This window comes from Polypterus senegalus, unplaced genomic scaffold (assembly GCF_016835505.1).
Source record: "Polypterus senegalus isolate Bchr_013 unplaced genomic scaffold, ASM1683550v1 scaffold_5018, whole genome shotgun sequence".
Taxonomy (NCBI): Eukaryota; Metazoa; Chordata; class Cladistia; order Polypteriformes; family Polypteridae; genus Polypterus; species Polypterus senegalus.
Window position 1 is genome coordinate 1,604 of NW_024383658.1, and position 26,886 is coordinate 28,489.

The window sequence follows — 26,886 nt, forward strand, 5'->3', positions numbered from 1 at the left end:
ATAAAATTAATTCAAAAGAAGTTAATTAGCAGCAAAAACAGGTCTCTAATTAAGAAAATGGTTAGAATGAAAACCTGCAGCCACTGCAGCCCTCCAGGACTGGAGTTTGAGACCCCTGTAATACGGTATCTGTCAAGTAAATCGAAGAGTACACGACGCGTGTTTTGCTCTTATCAGGGCTCATCAGATGTGCGCACCTTTGCTTTCTCTTGTGGGGATCGAAACCTCGAACAGCAGCATCTGAGGTGAATCCTCTGATGCTGAGCCACAATGGCTGCTTTGCTTACTTGACAAAGTGTAGAATAAAGTTTTATATCCACAGGTCTGAATCACAATCTGATTATCAGAATCAGATTGCATTCCAGACCTAGGAGTATATATAGATATATAGATATATATATAGTATTTCTTTGCAAACAGCTGGTAAAGTTTTGTCAGATAAAAGTATTCCAAATGTCATTTTGACCCGTTCAGTTCTTACACTAAACACACGACTTGTCAATTCTAGAAATGTCTGAAGTTGATTAATTTCTCTGCCATATTTAATTCCTTGCCTTAATTTGAATTTATGTACACATTGAAAATTAAAATAAAATCTTGTAAGACTTTTCTTTGTCTTCCTCTGTCTTTCTAAATGAAATTCTCTGCTTTCTTCAACAGAAAATCAAACTTCAAATTCCTCTTCCTTTGAGAATGTCACCTGTGCCAGCTGGCACCAAGGTAAGTCACTGGAGCCACGTAAACTTGTCACCTTGTCATGTGGGGGCATTTTAAGAGACACACAATTATTCCTTATTGTACAGTCAGTCCAGTATTTCTATGAATGCCTCCATTTTAATTTAACCTTACAGTTTTATTTTTGGCAGCCAGTTTTTTTATTCAGTTTGTTTCAATGTGAGTTAAATTAGACGTGTGAGGACTGAAAAGGAGACACAGGTAGAGAGAGGAATGGCGTTAGTTATATGACAAACTAGCAGGGTTACCTGGTGCTGTCCATGCTGGGGTACTCACTGCATTAAACAACACAAAAGGGGGTCTCTGGAATATTTAAGAGAGAAAACTTCATCAATGTGGATTTGTATAGCAGACACACGTAGACACACTGAGCTGGAATATTACATGGCTGAGCTACAATTGCTGACATTTCTCACAAAGGCACAATTTAAAAAATATTTACATAAGATATGTGATATAAAAGATAGATAAAACAATCACCATCTCACAGCCCATATAATATGGAAGGACTACAGGACGGTAGTGAAACCAGCTCTTTCACTCTATCTATCTATCTATCTATCTATCTATCTATCTATCTATCTATCTATCTATCTATCTATCTATCTACTTCCTTCCTGTTTTCGCTGTGCATGCTGGGTGTTTGCTCTGGTGTGAGTGGCTGTGTTGGACTCTGAGTGCGGTGAGTGTTGTTTTCCTAATCTTTATCTATTTTTTCATTATTCTGTCATGCTCTTGAGTTATTATTGAAAGTTTTTGAGCGTTGTTTTTTTTTACTGAGTGGCGTTTTTGCCACTGCAGCCGGTATGGCTGCGAATTTAGAGACCTTGAGCCGCCACCATGGGATAAAACTTCTGTTAGAGGAGTTTGTCCCGTTGGAGACGGCGGTCTTAGCAGTCGGTCAGGTGGTCGGTTGTGAGAATATTAAATCGGCTTCCAGAATGAACGGCTGTATTGTTTTATTCTTAAGTTCAGTAGATCTGGTCTCAATAGTGGTGGAAAGAGGTGTAGTTATTGAGGATCTTTCGTACAGGTAACTCCGCTGGGCACCCCAGCGCGCAAAGTAATTATTTCAATGTACTGCCGTTTATAAAGAATGGAACTATTGAAAAAGAGCTGGAGCGCCATGGCAGACTTGTTTCTAAAATTCGTTTTATTCCATTGGGGTGTAAATCCCCAGCGTTAAAACATGTTCTGTCTTTCCGAAGACAAGTTTTCATGGTTTTGAACAAAATGAATGAAAATCTAAATATTGCAATGAAGTTTAAAGTTGATGGATTTGATTATGTAATATTTGTGTCTTCGGATGAAATGAAATGTTTACGGTGCGGGAGTGAACAATATCTAATTAAACATTGTCCCGAGAAAGAAAAAGAAAAACAAGGCAATGAACCTGAAGTTCAGAAAAAGATGGAAGGTGAAGTTCAAAGCCGTCCCGTAGCAGCTGGGAGCCGAGAGATCGTAGACGAGGGGGAGGCAGTGCCTGAGGGGATGAGGAAAAAGGTAATCCAGATGAGAATGAAAGTGGTTTAAATACGGAGACTTCTTTAACAGTACAGGGCAGATCATGGGGAGATGTGGATGTGGAAGAGGAGGACGGAAATATTGATATTGAGAAAGACGGCGAGTTTAGACGCCCAGGGCGGAAGAGGCATGGGATAGAAGACGATGGTACAACAAAAAAGCGGATGAACACGAGTACGGGGATCGGGCGCAGAGGGTGGAGATGCCGCTGATCCTCTGTTTAATGCTAAGGGGGCTTTTGCAGTTCTCGCAGACACAGTTGATGACGGTTCTGCTGTGGTGAGCGCTGGGGAGGAGGGTGATGGAGAAATGTCAGACTGTTCAACCATCTCGGACTCCCAGGATTTAAGTGGCAGAGGCGGTTACAGCGCCCGGAGCGTTAAACAATTTTTACAGGCGACGGAGGGCAGGAGAAAGGGTGAATGTGGCGGATTTTTTTCCTGATGTGAATCTGTTTATATCGTCAGTGGGTAGTTTGAGAAAAGACAAAACCATGACCGCAATATTTAACATCAAGGAGCTCGTGAGATTAAAGAATATCACAAATAGGTTGAGGAAACAGATTAAAAAATGAAAAGTGTATGGATAACATTTTTAGGAATTTTCCGCCATTGTACCTGTGGTGGTCAATTGGTTTGGTGCTAAGCTGCTGTTTACATTTAATCAGTATGGCGAACTTGAAATTGGGTAGTTTAAATATTAACGGCGGGAGGAATCCAAGTAAGAGACTGACGCTCTTTGAGTTCCTAACCCAAAAAAAATCTGACAGTCGCCTTTATACAGGAAACCCACATAGATGAGACAAACCAGTGGGAGTGGAGCAGGGACTGGAAGGGGGGCTGCTTCTTCAGCAATGGGACACATGTCAGTGCAGGGGTGGCGGTCTTGTTCTGCAGTGGTTTTCAAATGGAGGATCATAACGTGCATGAGGTGGTGAAAGGGAGGCTACTGAAAGTAAAAACAAAAGTAAATGGCTGTTGGTTTACTTTTATTAATATATATGCACCAAATAATGGGAATGAGAAACTTGATTTTTATAAAGTATTGGCAGACGTTTTAAGTCAGTGTGATCCTGAGGAAGTGGTGATATTGGGTGGAGATTTTAATTGTACCCTTGACACTCAGAGGGACAGAAATAACAGCCTGGAGCCACGGGAATGGGGAAGGATAGTGGAGGAGATGGGGCTGCTGGATGTGTGGAGGAGTAAACATGGAGACAGCAGTAGGCAGTACACATGGGGAAAGATAACTAGTGAGACCCTTTCAATGGCGAGGCTCGATAGATTTTACACCTTTAAGCACCTATTGGGTCTGTATCAAGCGGGGTCATTTTTGCTAAATCGCTTGTAATTCGACCTCTCCAAATTAGAATCATTGCTGTTATTGAACTATCTGGAGTATAAACACATGTTTGGTCTCTTTGTAAAGGTCACATTCTCTAGTTTCACCCTTAGTAGTCAGAATCACTGTAGGTGTGACTGATCAAAAGTTATGCACATTAGAACTCACAGAAAAACGAATTGTTTTGTTCTCGCCTAAGTTTTTTTGTGAAAATAAAGGAAAATAAAGCTGCAGTAGGTAGGTGAGGACAGAAACACACTATGTACCAACAGAATCACTTGTTGACTACTCACATTTCAAATTTGAAAAGAATACCTGTACAAATGACATTTTTACACCAGTTTTTATGTGGGCATGTCCAGGGGTTTTTAGAGGGACCATTATCCACATTTTGGACCGTATGTTAAAAGTGTAATAACTTTTGAATGCTTCAACCCACAGATATCAATGAGGGCTCTACTAAAAGCTTACACCTAAAGGAATCTATATCTACACACAGTGTCACTCTATTAGTTATAAAAATAATAAAAAATACACATTTCTATGTAAAAATAGTCAATACAAGTCTTATGGGCCAAAAATATATTTATATTTTTTATTTTTTACTTTTTTTTTTATAAAATGCACACAAACTATATACATTTCTTTTACAAACTGTTACAACACAGCTCAGCGTTTTCCATGTGCCACTTGATGGCAGAAAGCACAAGGGCGTGGCACATGTCACTCTCTGCCATTAGACGTCTATAGGGCCGATTGAATACTTTCACGCCGCGTACATGCATCTATTATTTAATCGAGCGTTTATTTACGTTTTTCGGTAGGTTTATTCATATTTAAAATGCGAAAAAACTTGGCGAAATCACAATAAACAACCACGCACCAACTCTGCAGACTGGTACAAATGCCACCTTCGCAGCTCCGATCGTTTTGTTTACAAGTTAGCATGGCAAGTTACATATCAAAATGCTCGGCTGCTCATTGGTTGTAAGTTTTGAGTGTCAGTCACAGTGTCCAATCAAACTGGTAGATTCTACCAGGGTTTAGAGTCGTACGTCATCATTCAGCTATCTGTGACGCTCGTTGGCTATACGAGGTGCCAGTCAACCCCAGACCCGTCGTAATTGGCCAAGTTAGGTGTCGATCTGAAGCTAACACTTCCGTGTTTCATGCGGTAGCATGATTATCGCCGACAGAAACAAATTATGTCTGATATGATCAATATAAATGAAAAAAAATTACGTAGGTGGTCTCAAGTTATGAAACGTTTTCTGGAGTTTTTGTCCCTTTGAGGATATATCGTGTGTTTTGGACCTAATCGTTTTACTGGATTATATTCGCTGGAGCCTTACGGACAGAATGGGATCAATACTGCTCGGAAATATTGATGTTTGACTTGCAGGGGGTCTTCAAAGGTAGGCACAGTCAACTCTTAAAAGTATGTACTTCTCTGTAAAAAAGGCTTTAGTGTCAGTGCTGTGGTTGTTGTGTGTCAAAATGGTTTATATCATCGGAAAGATGAGACTTTGAAGTTTCATTTGATGGGTAGTATGTCGAGATGCATGGCAGATGGGCATGCACACATTACTGTAACGTTTTTAAAATGCTGTTATGTCCCGGGACCGGTACGGGTGCACGTTAAGGGGTTAAGGACTGCTCCATTGTCCCCACTGGTTTCTCAGACCACAGCCTAGTGGTTTGTACAGTTCTATCGAGCACTACAGGCCCCGCAGCGCATACTGGCATTTTAATGTACTCCTACTACAGGATCAGCGATTTAAAGACATTTTTAATTATCTTTGGAGAGGTTGGAGGGGTTCGAGGAAGGAGTTCACCAGCTTACAGCAGTGGTGGGAAATGGGGAAGAACCACATTCAATCCTTGTGTCAGCAATATACCAGAAATGTCACACGATCGTTACAGTCAGAAATGACACAACTGGAGGGCAGAATATCTCAGATTGAACAGCTATTAGGGAATGGCTCCGATGAAACACTTAAAGAGAGTCTCAAAGCAACAAAGAGGGGGCTCTCACATTTACTAGACACAAAAGCTCAGGGGGCTCTAGTGAGGGCTCGCTTCCAGCAGTTAACACAAATGGATGCACCAACACAATATTTTTTGGTCTGGAAAAAAAGAATTCTCAAAGTAAAATTCTACACTGTGTGACTAAAGCTAATGGTGAAAAGACACAGAGGTCCGAGTGTTTTATGAAAAGCTGTTTTCTGCTGAAGGATGTAGTAGTGACAAAAACTTACAGTCCTTTATTGAGGACTTACCACAGCTTCCTGTAACAGATGCCACCGAGCTGAATAAAGAGCTCACTATGGCAGAAATTTCAGCAGCAGTGATTGAACTTCATAATGGAAAAGTCCCTGGGATAGATGGCATTCCAACTGAATTTTATAAAGGATTTTGGGATGTTATCGGCCAGGATTTGTTAGAAGTGTTCAAACACAGTGTTAAACCAGGTGTGCTACCTCAGAGCTGCAGAAGGGCGTGATCACACTCCTACCTAAAAAAGGTGACTTGTGCCATATTAAGAACTGGAGGCCTGTGTCTTTACTTTGCGCAGATTATAAAATCCTGTCAAAAGCCTTGGCTAACAGAATGCGCACAGTGTTAGTGAAACTGGTGCATCCAGACCAGAGCTATTGTATCCCTGAGAGATCCATTTTTAATAACATTTTTTTAGTCAGAGATATTATTGCTGCAGCAAAACTGTTCAATTTTAGAACAGATTTATTTCAATTGACCAAGAAAAGCCTTTGATAGAGTCGGACACTCATATCTATGGAACACTCTCAAGGCCTTTGGATTTGGGGAACAATTTATAAAGTACATTCGGCTGTTGTATTGTGACATTTCTGGTATAGTTAAGGTCAATGGTGGTTTATGTGCGCCTTTCAGCGTCCAAAGAGGAGTCCGACAAGGCTGTTCGCTATCAGGGATGCTGTACGCCCTCGCCTTAGAGCCATTCTTAGTCAACCTGAGAAAAGTGCTGACTGGTCTCTCCATTCCTCACTGTACTGGGAATCCTGTAAAGGTCACGGCCTACGCAGACGACATTGTTGTTTTTATCACAAATCAAGAAGACTTTGATAATGTCACGAACTGTCAAAGGAAATATGAACTGATTTCCAATGCTAAAATAAACTGGAGTAAAAGCAGTGCATTGTTAGTTGGAGACTGGGCTGGATATAAGACACCGAGTTTACAAGGAGAGCTGCAATGGAGCACTGAAGGGATTCTCTACCTGGGAGTACATCTAGGAGATGATCACTATGTGCAGAAGAACTGGGATGGACTCTTGGAAGTGGTAGCTCGGTTGGCCAGATGGAAATGGATACTTTCCCAAATGTCGTACAGAGGTCGGATGTTAGTAATTAACAATCTGGTGACTTCGAGTCTGTGGCATCGGTGTATCTGTCTGGAGCCTCCACCACATGTAATTCAGAAGATTCAAGAGAATGTTGTTAACTTTTTTTGGGATGGTCTTCACTGGTTGAGGAGGGGCGTATTATACTTGCCACTTGATGAAGGTGGGCAAGGCATTATGGACATTGAAAGCAGAATTATTGCCTTCGCCTTCAGACCGTAAAAACTGTTATACTACAACGCCGAGCCCTGGATGAATCTAGCACTGCTCTTTTTAACCAAGTGGGACAAATGGGATTGGGCAAAAGCTTAATATGGTGTCGTCTTGAGAAACCTGAGACCTTACAAGTACCAGACTTTTACAGGAGTCTTTGTAAAGCTTGGCAATTTTTATCAATTCAAAGAGACTGTGATGACCTTTCATTGTTTTGGATTCTAGAAGAACCCATTGTGTTTAATCCAAATATCTGCACCACAATAGGACAGTCTGCAAGTTTTATTCATAGTCTCTGTAGGAATAACATTACACAATTGAAACATTTAATCAACTGAGAGGATTTTAATTGGAAAAGTTCAGAAACCGTAGCAGCAGAGACAGAAGTGCACTCAGTGCGGCTTGTGGGGAATTTCTTAATGCAAGTGAAAGCATCTCTAGGAAGTGAAGTAAGGACACTCCTGCAGGACACCTTTAAAGACCAGCTGAAGCCACCCAAAGATCCAACTTTCACTACACTTGTGGTGTCTCCAGTAGGAGATTGGGACAATAATGACACCAACAGACTACTTGTGACAAAAGATCTGAGAGACTTGCCCTTAAACACCATCAAAGGAAAACAGCCTACAGGATCTGCGTAAAAGTAAAGAATCAGGATCAACTGAAAGCACTGAAGGCCGACACACCCTGGAGGAAGAAGATTGTCATTCCTGAAGGAACCCTGCCAGCCTGGAGAGCGCTATATAGACCACCATTGACCAGTAGGGTAGGGGATTTACAGTGGAGGATATTGCACGGTATAGTAGCTGTGAACTCCTTTCTATCAGTTATTTGTCCGGGGGTTTCAGATACCTGCCCTTTCTGTGGGTTGAGGGAGACTGTATGTCACTGTTTTATGTTTTGTGAGAGATTGGGGGATTTTTTAAAATGATAAAGCAGCTGATTGAGGGTCTGGGGGTCTGTTATAATAGGATGGTGTTTGTGTTTGGGGTAAAGAGCTCAAAAAAAACAAATACAAATATTAACCTGGTTAACTTTATTTTAGGACAGGCGAAACTGGGAATATGGAAAACCCGGAAAAATAAGGTTAAGGGAGCAGGCAGCACAGACCCCACAGTATTATTTAAAATGACTTGTAAAAGTAGAATAGAAGTAGATCTGAATTTTTATAACTCTACTAGAAATATTTCACAGTTTAAGGATAAGTGGTGTGTAAATAATGTATTGTGTAATTATGACAATGATGAAGTTCACTTTGCATTCTAATTCTAATTTTATTATTAATAGAATATGTATGAGCATAAATCTATAGAGTATTGTAATAAATGAGTGGAATTGTGGGATGGAAGGGATGAATGAAGGGGCAAGGGTTTGGGTGGGTATTTATGAAATGAATAAGGGATGGACTGGGGGCATTTAGAAGTTTAAAATGTGATTTTATTATGTTTTGGTTTTTTCTGTGGTTGGATTTTGTGTTTTTAATGAATTTCATACTGAATTTAATAAAGTTGTTTTTAAAAATAAAAATATCTATCTCTATCTATCTATCTTTTAATTATATAGTGCCTTACACATCTATCTATCTATCTATCTATCTATCTATCTATCTATCTATCTATCTATCTATCACAGGGGTCGGCAACCTTTTGCTAACTGTGTGCCAACTTAAGGTTTCAAATTATTCAAAGTGCCAACATCACATATCATTTTATACAAGTCGAGGTCAATATTCTTATTTTACCATATATTTTATTTTTATATTTTAATTAATTAATATATAGTGATATTCAATAATATGTAAAGTTGTAAACAACATTAAAAGAAATAGAGTTTCTTGAAAGATTTTTAAAAAAACTTTTTTATTATTAATGGGAGCCTTGCCCTTGCATGGTCTTGGCCAGTTGCTCAATATCGACAACATACTTTGTCACTTTGAGTTTGACATAATTTTCTGAATGTTCAGGCATTAGGCGACTACGCTGTGGATTTAGCACTGCTTTCATGTGAGAGAAAATTTGCTCACAGGAATAGGTTGATCCAAAAGCTGAAAGAAGAGCAAAAGCAATTTTCTTCAAACAGATGTAATAATTCGGAAGGGATCTCCAACAGCTGAGAATAGCTGCAGACTTTTCTAGATTTTCATTTTCCAGAGACTTCCGTAGTTCAACAAATTTTGATGTCCATAATTCTGAAGATCTGAAGTCAATCTGTTGCATTTCAAAGTCATCAATATCCATCCAACTAAATAGTTCCAACTGGGTAGTTTCCAAATCAATTATATCAGGCTTAATGAGATACGAAAATAAGGATCCATGAATGTGGAAGTCTTTACTTCGTTTATCAAATTCTGCTTTGAGTGCTTCAATGTACTCTTGAAGCTCATCTACATTTACTTCAAATTGATTTGAGAGATTCTTCACATTCGGGAAGTACCTGAATGCTTTGATGTTGATATCACAGGTAAAAATGTCTAGTTTCATTGTAAATGCTTTCCAATAGCTGAAAAGATCAAGTACTGTTTGTCCCTGTCCTTGTAATTTCAGATTAAGTTAATTTAAATGTGTACTTATGTCAGTCAGAAACATCAACTTTAACACCCAGTTTTCATCGTTCAGTTCAGGAAAATGTTTCTTTTTTTCATTAAGAAACACCTTAATAGCTCCAAGACAACTGACAAATCTATTTAAAACTTTGCCTCGACTAAGCCAGCGAACATTGCTGTGTAGCAGAAGATCTCCATATTCACACTCAATTTCTTGTAAAAGAAACTTGAACTGCCTGTGAACCAGTGAAGAATGAGAAATTATAAAGTTGACTATTTCAACAACAGTTGTCATCACAGAGACCAAATTCAGAGATGAGGTCTTTGCACATAGGCTCTCCTGGTGTATAATACAATGAAAATTCAAAAGTTTCGGCCAACATAATTTTCAAGAAGTTTTGCAAATCCTTTCTTCTTGCCAACCATTGCAGCAGCACCATCGGTTGTCACACAGAATAACTTGTTTAAGTCTATGTCATGTTTAGCAAAATAACTAATAAATGCAGTCAAAATGTCTTCTGCTTTGTTGTGTCATGAAGTGGCAATAAGCAACACAACTCTTCATAAATGTGATTATTTTCAAGATACCTTGCAACCAAGGCTAAGCGAGACAAATCGTTTAAATCAGTGCTTTTCGTCAAGCACAACACTAAATACTTGAGATTGTTTTAATCCAGATATTTGTTTAGTTGTTACATTTTCAGCTAAATCAGTTATCGCCTCTCAACTGATCTTGCAGAAATTGGTATTTCTCTAATACGAGTAAATATAATCTCCTTATTTGGTAAATCACCGAATAAAATTTCAGCACTGCTTAAAAAAGTTTCTTTGATGTATTCTCCGTCTGTAAACAGTTTCCCTTTCAAAGCAAAACATTCAGCTATTTTATAACTACATTCAGTAGCTTTAATCTTCATTCCAACTGCTTTGCTCAAAATACTAGTTTGTTTTTCGAAACCAGAAATAGCTTTTTGATAGCTTCACTTTTTCTCTTCTGAGGTTTTAAACTTAGACTGGTGTTTTGTTTGAAAGTGTCTTTGTACACTAGATGTGCGACACGCAACGCTTTCACAACAGAAAGTACACACAGCACGATCTTTTTGTCCAACAAATCCATATTCTTTTGTCCAACAGATCTACATACGTGCATATGAGAGGAAAACCGTCAGTAAACTGTCAGCTATAACTAGTCATAATGACACTACAATGCCGATCGCTGTACACAGCTTGTTTAGAAGCGTGGGCCTTAATTATATTGACGTTTTTTCTAAGTAGATCTAGGAACTAATAAAAATATGACCATCTCAGTTTTTTTATACAATGGATATATTTAGATTAATCAATATGAACCATATATATTATTCAACTACCGGCATCCGGCCTTTGTAGATCTACTGTAGATCTGCATATTTGCAGCACATGACCGGAAAGTCGTAACCAATGTTCATATTAGAAAACATTTATAAAATGCAAAAACCAACGTTGTTCTATAGTGGGTATCGTTAAAATATCACCTGAAAAATTATATATGTGCTTGTATACAACGAAATCCAGATATACACACAACAGGTTTTAAAGCAAATGCATACAATTTTTTATGTAATAGAATTTTGATCTAAGCTAGTGGGCGTTACTGTCGTTAGTTTCTGAGATTTCTTAAATAGACTGTTCCCTGACCTACTTAGACTGCTGTTACAACAAGTCTGTGGCTGGTACCCTGCTACGCCCTAAGTGCGAAATGAGCGAGGAAACCCCGCTAATCAATTTATAATCAACTTTATACAGGAAACGTGAAGAGTCTGCGTGCCATTTGAAATTGCTTGGCGTGCCAAGTGTGGCACGCGTGCCATAGGTTGCCGACCCCTGATCTATCATATAGTGCCTTATCTATCTATCTATCTATCTATCTATCTATCTATCTATCTATCTATCTATCTATCTATCTATCTATCTATCTATCTATCGCTACTGTCTTGCTGTCGGTGTGTCTTTCGATTAGTGTGGTCTGGGGTGGGCGTGGCTGAGTCGTGGCGTTGGAAGTTGGACGTGTTTTCTGTCTTCTGTAAGTTTTTTCTTTATTTCTAACTCCTTTTTCTTATTTTTCTATATCAGGGGGTTTTATCGAATAGGATGCGGCTTTGGCGTGTAGCCATGGCCGCGTCCAAAGGGTCTTCGCCTGGTCTAATGCCTAAGTTTTATGAAAATCTTTCCCTCCGACATGGGGCTAAAGTACTGGTCGAGCCGCACGTTTCAGCTGAAGAGTGTGTTGTGACGGTTGTTGGCTATAAGAATGTCCGTTCAGCCTCCAGAATGAATAAAGCCGTAGTGGTTTTCCTTAACGAGGAATCTCTGGTTGATAAACTTGTAGAAGAAGGGATTATTATTAATGGCGCTTTGGTTCCTGTTTTACTTCTGTCAGCGCCTACAATAAAGATTATTATTTCAAATGTCCCACCGTACTTGAAGAATGATGTTTTGGTGCAGGAACTCCGCCGCTATGGCCAGGTTTTATCAGATATAGTGATGATTCTGTTGGGCTGTAAAATGAGAGAATTGAAACACGTTGTTTCATTTAGGAGGCAGGTTTTTATGGTGTTGAACAACATGAATGAGGACATAAATGTTGCTCTAAGATTCCAGGTTGATGGCTGTGATTCTGTGGTTTTTGTTACTTCGGACTCGATGAAGTGTTTTAACTGTGGGAGGGCCGGACACAAGGCCTCTCAATGTAAAAATGAGACCGTTTTACCGGTGGGCCGAAGCGCTCCCCCTGATTCAGTGAGCGATGAGACGGAGTATGAAAGTGGTGAGGAGGTGGACAGTATGGAGGATGAGGAGACTGCAGAGGTAGCTGAGCTCGTAACCGGAGCACAGGTTGTGAGTGATTTGCACCCCACTGTAGTGTTAGCAGTCGCTCCTGAGGCGAGCCTGCTGACTACCGAAGGGAATGCGTTGGCTGAGCCCAGTGATCCTGTTGTAAATGAGTCAGTTCAAAGTGCCCAGTACGAGTCTGTGGATGGAGAACTGAGTAAAGATAAGCTGGAGACAGTGGGGGTCAGCAGCAGTGGGGATAAGACGGCGATGGTCGACAAAGAGAGTGTCGCGCCCGTCGGCCCCGCTGTGAATGAAGCTATGGCTACGGACGTGATCGCAGAAACACCGGCGTATGCTGACGGGCGCCTGACTGAGGAAACTACCCGCCTTAAAAATGTGATTAGCAGGGTGCGAAAGTCCATTTTTCAGAAATAATGGATATGTTCTTGAAACTTCTTTATTTTTGGTTGACTTGTGCAGTACTGTTCACTCCCATTTGTGAATCATCAATGCAGTCTTTACACATTGGGAGTTTAAATGTGAATGGCTGTAGGGCCAACTTTTTAAACCAAAAGGCTCTTCAGGTCACTTTCTTACAGGAAACTCACTCTGATGTTAGAAATCAGCCGGACTGGTTACGTGAGTGGGTCAGGGGGTCAGGCTGTCCTGAGTCATGGCTCACACGTCAGTGCTGGGGTGGCCATACTGTTCTCTAACACGTCAAATTTACAAATCACTAACATTAGTGAGGTGGTGGCTGGGCGCCTCCTGGTAGTTCAGGTGAAGGATAAGAGCCAAGATCTGGTGTTTATTAACACTTACGCTCCAACAAATGGAGGTGAGAGACTTTGCTTTTTTAAAGCTCTGAGGAAGGTGCTGGAGACCTTTGTTAATGGGGAGATCCTGTTGGTCGGAGGAGATTTTAATTGTACAGAGAATAACTTACTGGACCGTAATGGTGCTGAGCCTCCTCCAGTGTCTGTCTGTGGTTTACGCTCCTTATTAGACCACTCGGACCTGGTGGACGTCTGGAGAAGTAAATTTCCGTCAGATAGACAGTACACCTGGGTAAAGGGGGGCGGTGGGTGCATTTCGATGGCGCGTTTGGACCGTTTTTACTGTCTGAGGCACCTGCTGAACACGATCACAAAGGCTTATATCTGCCCAGTCGGATTCTCAGATCACTCTCTGGTGGGAATGAATGTCTCTGTCCCTAAAAAACCTTCCTCTCAATCTCTTTGGCACTTTAATGTCTCCCTGTTAGAGGATTCTCATTTCCTCAAGTGTTTTGAGTTTTTCTGGCTGCAGTGGACTCAAACCAAGTCCAGATTCCCATCTCTTCGGCAATGGTGGGATGTGTCGAAGGTGCAGATTAAAGTCTTTTGCCAGCAGTACACTCAGCATGTGACCAGGCGGTGTCTTCACGAAATAAAGAGCTTGGAGGAGGACATCCAAATCTGCACAGCATCTTTAGTGAAGATACGCTTGCTGTTTTAAAGTCCAAAAACAATCCCTTTCTGAACTCCTGGAGCTTCGTGCCCAAGGTGCCTTAGTGCGCTCGGGTTTTCAAACTTTAAATCATCCGGACGCCCCTACTAAAAAGAAAAGAAAGAGGCCGAGAGTAAAGTGATCCACATGCTGCAGGACGCTGAAGGTCACGAGCTGCACACCACAGAGGAGATCAGGAACTTTGCTGTGTCTTTTTACTCTGATTTATTTAAGGATGGTGTAATTGATGATTCGCCATGTTGGACTATTTGAACGGATTACCCAAACTTACAGACACGGTCAAGCTGAAGCTGGAGGCAGACATCACCTTTCAGGAGCTATCAGATGCACTGGCTGGTTTGAATACTGGAAAGGCACCAGGACTCGATGGCATCCCAGCTGAGTTCTATAAACATTTCTGGTACCTGCTGGGTGCCGAGGTGTACGAGGTGTTCTTACAAAGCTTACAGGATGGAGAATTACCATTGAGCTGCAGAAGAGCAGTCGTCACTCTGCTGCCTAAGAAAGGAGACCTTTGCCAAATAAAGAACTGGCACCCAGTGAGCTTGCTGTGCACGGACTATAAGATCTTCTCGAGGGCCCTGGCCAGCCGCCTGAGGACTGTGATGGACCTGCTCGTCAGTCCCTGCCAGACGTACTGTGTGCCTGACAGGACTATTTATGACAATATTTTTGTATTAAGGGATATCATTTCAGCCTCCAATCTTTCTGGGATGGATTTAGGAATATTATCCATTGACCAGGAGAAAGCTTTTGATCGAGTAGATCACCGGTTTTTGTTTCAAACATTGAAATGTTTTGGGTTTGGTGATAATTTTGTTCATATGATTGCACTGCTGTACACCAACGTTTTGGGATTGTAAAGTTAATGGCACTCTGAGCGCCCGTTTCCAGTCAGGAGGGAATTCGGCAGGGCTGCCCCTTGTCCGGCATGCTCTACGCATTGGCCATCGAGCCGTTTCTTTTTCAGCTGCAGCGGAGACTACAGGGGGTGACATTTCCATCCTGCCCAAATGTTAATTTCAAATGCTTGGCCTACGCTGATGATATTGTTGTCTTCATCAAATCGAAGGGTGACATTGAAGTTTTAATTTATTGTCAACAAATATTTGAGAACATATCATCAGCAAAAATCAACTGGACTAAGAGTAACGCCTTCTTACTGGGCTCCTGGTCTGGATGTCCACTACCAGACTTACCTGGAGGCCTAAAGTGGAACAGGAAGTGCTTCAGGTATCTTGGAGTGGTCATGGGCAGTGAGGGGGTGGACGAGAGTAATTGGGAGGGACTCTTAGAGAAAGTGACCTCTCGTCTGAACAGGTGGAAGTGGATTGTACTTAAACTGTCATACAGAGGGCGGGTGATCGTCATCAATAATTTAGTGGCCTCAATGCTGTGGCACAAACTCATGTGTGGTGACCCCCCTCTGGGGCTTTTAAAGAAGATCTAAAGAATATTGGTTGATGTCTTCTGGGATGGCTTGCATTGGCTAAAGCAGAGTCTGATGTTTTTACCATTGGAAGAAGGCGGTCAGGGACTTCTAGATATCTCCTCAAAAGTCGCAGCCCTCAGGCTCCAAGTCTTACAGAAGCTTTTCTGCGTTTCATATTCCCTGAGTTGGAGGGAGTTAGCGCTGAGTTTCCTTCATCGTGTGGCGGGTTAGGGTTTGATGAAGCACTTTTGGTTATAAATCTACAAAAACTGGACCTTTCTGTGTTGCCAAAATTTTACAGAGGTGTCCTATTAACATGGCACGTGGTGTTTAGGAGGAATTTTAATACAACTGGGTGGCTTCAAAATGAGCCTTTAATTTATAATTCTGTCTTTTCATGCCCCCTCTTGCACAGTGACAGTTTTGTTTCAATTCTTATTAAGCATCAAGTACTGAAACTGGCACAGATTTATGATGCCACTACCAAATCATTCATAGATGCTGATGTCTTGGCTTCTCTTCTAGAAGTAAAGTCAGTCAGGATGATTCAGCAGTTTCTGTCCTCCATAGCTAAAGATTACCACTTGCTCAATGACTCCATCGGCTCCACTGTTAATAAGTTGGATGTTTGCCCCACAGTGGACCTCTCATTACTACCAGAACATTCAGTTGTTCACTTCACCAAAGGAACAGTGGTGGGCTTTGCTTCTCTGACCAAGACAGAGCTCTATAAGTACTGCCTCAAGGTGATTCACTTCACTGCATTGGTGTCTGTGCTGGACACTCCATGGAGGGAGAAGCTGGCAGTGGAGGGGCACAGGGGGCCTGCGTGGAGGGAGTTCTACAAGCCACCGAGCAACAAAAGAACTGCAGACTTACAGTGGAGAATCGGGCATGGGATCATTGCCACCAAGTCCTTTTTAAAAATTATTAAAGAAGCTGAAACTGATTCTTGGTCAAAAACAAAACAATTTTCATTTGTTTTTGTATTGTTATCGACTTGGAGTATTCTTCAGATTCTTTGAAGCTTTGTGTACCGAATTGACTGGAACTTTTAATGAAGTCCTGTTCATTTTGGAAGTAAATATAATAAGAAAACTCGATGCAGGATACAACTGTTCAACTTTCTGTTAGGTGAAGCAAAGCTGGCCATTTTAAAAAGTCGAAATAATAAGCAACGTGGATCTGAACCTACAGATATTTGTTTGATTTTTAAATTGAATGTTTATTCAAGAATAAGAATGGAATATGCGTATTATAAACAGATGAATAGAATGGGGGGGTGAAAGGGGGGCTGTGCTCAGTAAATGAAAGGGAGCTGAAAATTAATTTCTGATTTCACTGTGGTGGGCAAGAGAAAGAGAAAGCAATGGTGGGCATCAATACCACGTGCTTATTAATGTGCGGAGTAGGAGGAGTGTAAAGGGGGAGTTATGGGGGTCTGATGTATGGCTCTTTGGTTTATTCTGACATTTTTTATTCATTTGACTTTATAAGTTGTTATGTTGATGTTTCTTATGTTCACAATAAAGGTTAGTTTAAAATTAAAAAAGTATCTATCTATCTATCTATCTATCTATCTATCTATCTATCTATCTATCTATCTATCTATCTATCTATCTATCTATCTATCTATCTATCTATCTATCTATCTATCTATCTATCTATCTATCTATCTATCTATCTATCTGTTATATAGTGCCTTTCACATGAGGCTTGCACTCCACTTCTTTTCCCAGATTCTTTGTCTTTGCTAACTGGGTGAGAACATGAAGTGCAGGATGGGCTGGTGGAGGAGGACTATGCCACTTAATGCAGAAAGAAGCCTCTGAAACTGAATAACAGTCAGAGATGATGGTGGGCCTGGACCCATGAAATCAGTCACCATTATAAAGGAGTCCTGTAAATACCTGTGAGCCCAACTGGCCAAATGACCATTTCAGTTGACGTGTCCATCTTATCTTGTGACCAAGAGTGTGTCACCTGACCTGACCTGATTTTTCACATCACCCTAAACAAGTCATCTGCCCAATACACACTTTAGAGCTGTGAGGTGAAGTTCATTTTTATTGTCAGTGTCATCCTCTCTTGACATGATGTTTTAAACTCTGTGTCTCCTCTTTTTCAGATGTGACGTTGTATAAATACTCCACCATTGCACTAGCTGGGACTTTGGGCCTCGTGGTGCTGGTTGCTTTGTAGTTAAAAATCAAAGGTAAGTGGAGCCGTCAGAAAACAGCAAAAGAGCTGAGGCTGGATGGACTTTCTCAAACTGTGTAAGAGAAACATCATCAGGCAGGAGACTTGATGTCACAAATGGCAATCAATTTATATACCAAATTACCAGCTCCATGTTAACAGAGCTGATCTGTAGGCCTGAGTGATTTAAAACATCAGGACACAATCCTTTAATGTGAACAGAAACTAACTGAGTTCCTGCTGGATGAGTTAAAGAGTCCAAATGTAACATGTCCTCTTTATAATGCACGTCACTGTCACTGCAATGTCAATTCAGCATTTCAGCCTGTACCTAAAGTCCATGTTCTCCCTTTTGGGAGCACACCTCTATCATCAGCCCAGAGGGGCCTGGGTGGTCGCGTGGCCTAGGAAACCCTGCAGATTTTATTTTTTCTCTCCAGCCGTCTGGAGTTTTTTTTTTTGTTTTTTTTCTGTCCTCCCTGGCCATCGGACCGTACTCTTATTCTGTGTTAATTAGTATTGTCTTATTCTAATTCTTACTTTGTCTTTTATTTCTCTTTTCTTCATTATGTAAAGCACTTTGAGCTACATTATCTGTATGAAAATGTGCTATATAAATAAATGTTGTTGTTGTTGTCACAACTACTACTTCAGAATTTCACAATAGATATAAAGTAAAAGTTAGTAAAAGGAAGCACAAGGGATAAAACAAAGGTCTGGGGTACCACCCTGTATTTTATCAGCAATGTCTTTTGAGAAATTCTATGGTGCGCTGATATGCAGACTGGGAAAGGAAAGTGACAGGCTTTATAGATAGTGGGAAGGAAGAGGAGGGTCCAACAGGAAACAGGTGTCAGTGAGGTCAGGAACAGGGTGTGGACTGGAGCTGGAAGTGGAACAGGATTGGGGCTTAGGTGGTCTTTCCTTCTGATGATCTGCAGAGGAGGAGAAAAGACATTAGTGCACTTTGTCAACCTGACTGAGCGTTCACATTTGGTCAAGCCCACTGACTGCCTCCCATGCGTGTGTGTGACACGGTGCCCCCCTCAGCCCAGACCAACCAGACCGGGTGTCCCAAACTGAGAGGTCATGAATGCAGGAAAGGGCATCAGTGTTAGCCTGGAGACACCCCCACAATAAATGACAATGAAACGTTAAGGCTGGAGGTCCAAAAACCATCTTGTGATACGTGGTTTCAACTCCTTGTGCATGGCCATCCACTGAAGAGTAGCATGGTCCATGACGAGGGTGAACTCACGGCCTAGGAGGTAATACCTCAGTTGCATTCCTGCCCATTTAATTGCGAGAACCTCCTGCCCAACTGCTACGTTCATGGCATCCTGATCTAGCAGTTTCCAGCTCAGAAACATAATGGGGTGTTCAGCTCCATCGACTCTTTGGCTCAGCACGGCTCCCAGTTTGGTGTCTGAAGTGTTGGTTTAGAGGATATCCCCATCCTGGAGGAGCTGGACTACCTGTGTAACCTGAATGGGCTGAAGGTACCACCTCCTGCTACCAGTAGTGACAAGGACACCATCAAAATACAGAACTAGAGAAGAATCAGACAGGAAGAGTCAGGAGAGAGCGATGGTCTGTGGCCACCATTCTCTATTGTGGGCTGTCTTGCTGCTGCCCATCCAGTGCACCTCCTGTCACTTTTCTCATTTGCACCAAAGCAGGTGAAGTTGATTCACAGTCGCTTCTGCTTCCTAACTGGACAGACTGATATTCCTGAAATTCAACTGACTTGGTGCTATAATGAGATGGTTACATGTTCTCTTCATTTTTTTGAGCAGAATATAAATTGTGGACATGTGAACAATTTCAGGTAGAGTCCAAAAAATATTTGGGTGCAAATGTTAATCCTTTTAATTCTTTAATCAACAAATCAACATTCAGTGCTTGAGGGCACAAAAATGGAAACAAAATAATCAGCCTTCTTGGGTTAGGAGAAAAAAGGCTTTGGCTCTGAGAGGAGGTCTGTCACTGGGAGTTCTGTCCTTCCACTAAGAGACTTCGACATCAGCAGGCGTCGGACTTTCATAGCCCTGCGGCTCGCGTTGTTTTCACTCCAGGGCCGTCTTCTCACTGCTGCAGAGGAAGAGAAAAAAGGCAAGACTATCAGCAACAGCGCCCCCTCTCTCCACAGTGGGGTATTGCATACCTGTGATGAGCCAGGAGGATGTTCCTCTGATATACCTGTGTGGTAATATACTGTCTCTGTCATGGCGTTGTGTATTCCACCTCAAACAGGACTCAGTCCCCACAGAAAGACAACTTGCATGCTGCCCTCTTTGTGCTCGCGATTTCTCAAAACCTAATGCTGAACTTTCATCAGCAAACTACGTGTTCTACCACAGGGGACGTGACACTTGACCGCTGCTATTCTCCATTTATACTCCTTCTTTTCTATGTCCAGATATTAACAAAAGTTAAAGCAGGAAGCTCCAGTCATGCATTGTAGACACCAATTACACTTGAGTATGCGAAAGGCGCTATATAAATAAAATGTATTATTATTATTATGGCAGCGGCACGGTGGCATAGTGGTAGCTCTGCTGCCTCACAGTAAGGAGACCCAGGTTCGCTTCCCGGGTCCTCCCTGTGTGGAGTTTGCATGTTCTCTCCATGTCTGCGTGGGTTTCCTCCCACAGTCCAAAGACATGCAGGTCAGGTGTATTGGTGATCCTAAATTGTCCCTGGTGTGTGCTTGGTGTGTGTGCACTGTGGTGGACTGGCGCCCTGCCCATGGGATTTGTTCCTGCCTTGCGCCCTGTGCTGGCTGGGATTGGCTCCAGCAGCCCCCGTGACCCTGTGTTAGGATATAGCGGGTTGGATAATGGATGATGGATTATTATTAATAGAAATCAGATGCCATTCTCCAGGATGCACTGAGCGTTGCTGACTGGGATTCATTCACACGCCTCTCTGATGAAGACATCAACGTGTTTGAAGAAGCTCTTTGATTGGATTCCTCGTAACTGAAACTGCACCAGAAGTCATCATCAGGACTCACCAAAGTCAGAAACCTTGGGGGGATAAAACGCCAAACATTTACAGAACGTGGACCTGAATATTTAGGGAACAGAAGCTTTTCAGAAAATGATTTTGACGCCATTAGAGTTTATTTTCTGAGCTATCACATCTTAACTGAACATACACATTATGTTTCTGTTGGTGTTGTAAATATTAATATAAATATCATATGAAATGTGTCTGAACAATAAGAGGAGGTGCCGTAGACAAGTCCTGTGTGAGCTGAACGTGTGAAGAAGCCAGCGGTCTGGGTGTGAAGATAAGAACTGACCGCTCTGGGAAAAGGAAGGACTGGCTAGAGCCATGTGTGCCCACACACACACACACACACACACACGAGGACTACAAACCATGACATTAATGCACCTTCATGTCTGTTTTAATTTGCACATTTGAGTCATTTAACATATCACAGCATTCTCAGACCTTTTTAATGTGAGGTGGCATTGGCTCAGAGACCAACACTTGAAGCGGGTGCCAGTCAATGCCAGCTTTAAATGATGTCGCCTGTGTATTTTCAGCCTGTTTAATGGTAACTGGATTATTTCTTGGAGGTTTTGTTCTCTTTATCTATACATTTATTCACATGAAACACAACAGCTCTTATTACTTGATTATTCAATGAAGTGAAAAGTGAAAATGTTTTTCTGCCCGTTGTTCTTGTTTTACATTTGAGTCTCCATTTGATTCTGCTAACATGTTATAATAAGCACCATAAATAAGTAAATGGCCGTGACACATTCACTCCTGGACAGAGAATCATGAGGTGTTGACGGTGCAGCACTTGGCGTGGCTGTAGTGTCTGATTTATGAGTGGCCATCCCGCTGGCAATGGCTACATAAAAGGTGGCGACTGCTGCTGCCCATGTTTGCCCCCTGGATTGTTTTATGCCACGCTGTCTTCTCTGCTGCACCTTTCATGTAGGATGTTCTTTCTGAGACTCCTGTCTCCAGTGAAAGAGGTGACTGTCACGTTCCTCCCTGCTGTTGACATCAATGTGCCATAAACTACATCTCATGCTTCCAGATGCCCTTTAAGAAGAGGTGGGGGTGACCTGATGCCAGCAGACAGCCCACCATATAAGATATCCATGGGTGGACATTTCCAATCTAGTGAAGCTGGTGCTGCATTATCAGGGTGTGAAGACAGAGGGTCTTGGCACATGTAAGGACTGTCTGCTTTAAGTATGGGTCGCTTTGTGAAGGACAGATTGTACTCCTTACTGATCCTCCATGAGTTTACCAGGTCAGGTCATGAGGCAGCTGGAACCTCTCCCAGCAAGCAATGGGAGCAGGCAGGAACATCTCACAGACATGGCGCCATTTCATCAGAGGGTGAGCACACACACTCATCAATTTCAAATCACCAGTTCACCTCACCTGCATGTCTTTGGACTGTGGGAGCAAAGCGGAGCAAACCCTCGCAGACCCACCTGCAAACTTCATGGAGGGGGTACCTGAGGTGTGACCCCCAGACTCCTTACCATGAGGTGTCACTCAATCAGGTAAACCCTTAAACTCCACCTGTGCCAAGCAGTTTTGTTGTATGGTTTGTAAACTTTAGGCCTTCAGAATGAAGAAAGAGGAGTTGTGGATCAGAACAGAAATCCTTATGCTGGGGGTCTCCATGAGAAAATAAAGAAATTGACAAAATGGCAAGGATCTGACGTTCATCGAGAAAGACAAGCAAAGTAGAATGAAGTGTTTGGGCACATTGGGCACAGCAGGGTGGACAGCTCAGCCGGATAAAAAGAGATGACCACCAGGAAGGCAGAGGCTTAGGTTCAGGTGACATGTTGGTGAAATGAGATTTGAGGTCTGTGGGCAGAGGAGTCTGCAGACAGGAATGAATGAGTGGGGACCCCGGCCTCAGAAGAAACAAGTAAAAGCGGACACCTCAGAAACGTACACCAATTTGATTGATGACTCAATGACATTTTCATGGCTGCCAGCATCCCAGTTAGTACAATATTGTCATCGTCACCCACCATGGGAAGGTCTTCTGCTGTTCATGTCATTTCAAGAGGTTACAGACAGACAGACAGACGGTGTGATTCGTGTTCAAACAAAGCAGAAGGTAAAGGAAACAGAAGTAAAAGCTACTTGTCCTTCTCGTCATTCCTTAACTTTATTTTTTATTATTTCTTTGCAGATCTCATTTTCTCCCCAGTCCCACAGGACCAGCAGGTAAATGGACTTTAAATTGTCTCCCTCCCTACTTTAGCTGTGACTTGTCTCCCCACATGCATGCCAGCCTGATGTAAGATGGCGTCAGTCAAAAGTAACACTTGGCCCTTTAAACGTGTGGCCTCAGTTTCATGTACTGTAAAGATGGTGACTGATGGAGGTGAATGAGCGAGGGTCTCCTGTCTAGTTTACCCTGAACGTGACATGACAACCTGAACACTGAACTAATCTCCTCTAAAGACTCTCCATTTTTAAAGTGGTTTACTTGTTTCCACTAATCAGCTTGTCCTTCATTTTGTTTTCTGTTCAAATTTCATACATATGTCCATCCATATTGTAAGCTCACATATATGCCAGGGTCAGTGGGCACCAGGGAGGACCAACCTTGAACATAATGCCTGTCTATTGGAGGGCAGACCACTACACACCACACACAAAACAGAGACACGTGGTGACTGAACTGAGATTTGAACCCCTGACTCTCAGAGCGGGGAGGCACCCACAATACCCGCTCTGACCCCTGCTTTACATTTTTCTGCCTGCTGTGATTCCCCTGAGGGTGCTGCAGCTGCCCAAACTCCCAACACAAAGGCTCGGGCACAAGTTCACTATGAACACTGGGTTTAATCGTGTGTAGTCGTTTTACAAGTAAGTGTTTCCCATACCACAACCACACTCTGGTTCTCCTCTCTTGGTGTCTTTGTCACCCTCCTCTGCTCCTCCAGCAAGCTTCGTGTTCCTCCTCCTGGCTCTGGCTTCTTGTGTTGAGGTGGGCAGCTCATTTGATGAAATACCTGGGAGCACATCTGGTGTCTTGGAAGCATTTCTGAGTGGAGTTGGAGCCCGACTAAGGCTTGCTAGTCCCTCAGTGCCCCCTGGCAGCACCCACTGAGCCCAACAGGGCTGTGCAATAGAATTACAGTTTCCAATGTGTCAGGCAGGAATCGCTAGTGGTGCCGTAACCCAGGGTGGCTACCATCTATTGTGCTGGGTAAGACAACGTCCAGAACAAACTGCCCACCCCCATCATTCCATTATACTTGAGTCTCAGCCGGGTACGACTCTGGCTGGGGTGCCAGTGCCAGCGTGATGCCTCTCGCACCACTTTATTCATTTTACAGTCACAGAGTTGCCCGATTCTTTCCTAGCAGACCCTGAAGGAGACGCGACTCCATCACAGAATGAAGAGACACGATTTGGAGACCCCAGTTAATGATACTGGAGGACACACTGGCAGTAACTGGGGGGTTAAACCCAGAACCCTGTGCTACCACACTTCTCACTTCACACTGATGGAACGCACTGTAATTTACAACGACTGTCTAGAGTAACAGAAGAGTAATAATAAATGATTTACAATGAAATGAAGATTGTGCAGCAGCAGACATTTTAATATTTCATGTCTTTTTTTTCAGACTCAAGAGAATGACACACAATATGCAGCTTTAGATTTTAAAACAAAGCAAAGGAATAAAAAGAAAGAATAAAATAATGACAGCAACAAACTTTGAAACAGAATATGCGGACATCGTTCAACGTGGCACCAGAGCTGTGTGAAGAGACGGTCAGGCGAGGCGTTGGCATTTTGTTCAGAGTTTGTGAGGAATTTGTCAAAGTTTTCTCATTTGTGTTATCTCTGTAATATTAAAATTTAATATGAAATAAAATGGAATATAAAGTGTAGAGACCTTAAACAACATGTCTACAAGAATACTGCACTGAGGGCAGAGTGTGAGCGTGTCGATTGGCTCTTTTTATTTAGCCCTGTGTGGATTGTGTTTTACTCTTTTCTTGTTTTAGTCGTTGATCTCAGTTGCCTCACCTGCTCTCAGCTTACGTTTTGTCAGTCGTGTCTCTTTGTCTTTGTCCTTTTCTCCATTTTGATCATTTAGGCTCTCAGGTGTTGCCCTGACTGAGTCAGCAGTTACCTGAGAGGTCTCTTAAAGACTCCCATGAGGCCACAGCTCCTTACGCAGTGAGGACTTTCAGCTTCACTTTATACTTTCCTTCCTCTAAGGTTAAGTGCTCTTCTGACCATTTTGATTTTTTGATTTATGTCTGAGTTCTGACTGTTAGCTTTGGATATTTGGTTTGTCAGTTTAGGATTAAGTTGTGTTATGATTTGTTAAACCTCAGGTTTCATCACGTTGGTCCTCTTCTTGTCTTCAGGCAGATAAAGGAGATGCTTCTTTAATAAATGATGTCTTAAATTGTAATTGTCATTTCTCTGAAGATTTGAATTTTGTCAGCTTGGAATTCTAAATTAAATCATTTAAATATCAAACACTTTGAAAAGGTTTTGGCCTTCCTCCCAGAGTGTTAATCATATCAGTGGCTGACTATTTTGATCTAAGTATCCATTGTAGCAAAAGTGGTGACCAGCAGATGAGAACAAAGTCACACAGACAGCCTGCTCTGACGTCTTCATGGAAGAACCTGTTAGCTTCTGACCCTGCAGACCTGTGATGGTGAATTTAGAGCTTCTAGAATTCGCTTCACGCAGTCATTCTGGGAAACCTTTTCGCTGCACTCATGTCTGCCATGGACGGGCACAGTCAGCTTTGACCACTTGAGTGTTCTCTTGATTCAGAATCTTGTGGCCATAGGCCTGTGTAAAGCAGTGGGTCTGAATTCATCCTCCTCTGCTCTAAACGTGGCCCATGATGGCCAAAGGCCTACCACACTGACGATTCACTTATCAAAACATGGTACTCGCTAGAGGATACCCTCTCAACTTTGACAGGTGAAAGTGACAGATCTTATTTCACAGTTTATTTAATGTTGTGTGCGGTGTCACTGAAATAAAAAAATGAAAACTTAATCGAATAAATATATAAAGAAATAAGCAACAAAGTAGAATTTATTGCTGTGTTTAAATCTGAGCCGAGGTGAGAAACCAACTCCATCAAGGGAGTGAAGGGTATCTGGACAGACTCTATCTAGAAACTATCTAGTCTGAGCAGAGGAGGCTGCGTGGGGACCTCATCCAGAATTTCAAAATCCCCTAAAGCATCGATAAAGGAGATCGAGTGACATTCTTTAAGATTAAGAATCTCGCACTTGAGGACATCATTGGACATTAAGAGGAAGTGCATTGAAAACTGAAGCCAGGAAGCACTTCTTTACACAAAGACTTATGGGACTCTGGAACAAACTATTGAGACATGGAGTTGAAGGAGAAACCTGGACAACCTTTAGGAGGATCTGAAGGAGATACTGGGACAAATTGTTGTGTGTAGATGGGCACAAAATTGGCTCAGAAACAGGAAGGAGAGGGTGATGGTGTGAAGAACCTTCTCAGAACTGGCTGGTGTTCAGAGTGGTGTCCATCAGGGTTCAGAGCTAGGGCCCTGCTAATTATAATATAAATATAAATGATTAAGATAGGAATAGAAGTAACAAGCTGGGCAGATGATACCAAGATAGGTGGATTAGCAGATAATTTGGAATCCGTTATATCATCACAGAAGGACTTGGATAGCAGACAGGCTTGGGCAGATTTGTGGCAGATGAAATTTAATGTCAGTAAATGTAAAGAATTACACATAGGAAGTAAAAATGTAAGGTTTGAATACACAATGGGCGATCAGAAAAACTGGAGTCCTGTGTGCCGTTTTGGTCTCCAGGCTACAAAAAGGACATAGCAGCACAAGAAAAGGTCCAGAGAAGAGCGACTAGGCTGATTCAGGGCTACAGGGGTTGAATTATGAGGAAAGATTAAAAGAGCTGAGCCTTTATGGTTTAAGCAAAAGAAGATTAAGAGGAGACCTGATTGAATTGCTTAAAATTCAGTTAGAAACTTTTATATTTCGCACAAAAATTAGGATGTTTTACTTTACACAGAGAACCATAGACACCAATGGAATAAGCGACTAAGTATTGTGGCAGACAATAAGACTTTAGGGACTTTTAAAACTAAACTTGATGTTTTTTAGAAGAATTAAGTGAATAGGACTGGTGAGCTTTGTTGGGCTG

General features: G+C 42.0%; 1 long non-coding RNA gene across 2 annotated transcripts; it reads left to right on the forward strand.

Annotated features, from left to right (window-relative positions):
* Positions 1-652: 652 nt before the first annotated feature.
* On the forward strand, positions 653-24,388 carry LOC120521564. Of its 2 annotated transcripts, none has more exons than XR_005632144.1 (4): positions 653-720; positions 17,618-17,704; positions 22,877-22,911; positions 24,327-24,388. It is a non-coding gene; the product is annotated as an uncharacterized LOC120521564 (long non-coding RNA). The 2 variants fall into 2 exon arrangements; XR_005632145.1 differs by lacking the exon at positions 653-720 and adding an exon at positions 1,342-1,417.
* The last annotated feature ends 2,498 nt before the right edge of the window (positions 24,389-26,886 follow it).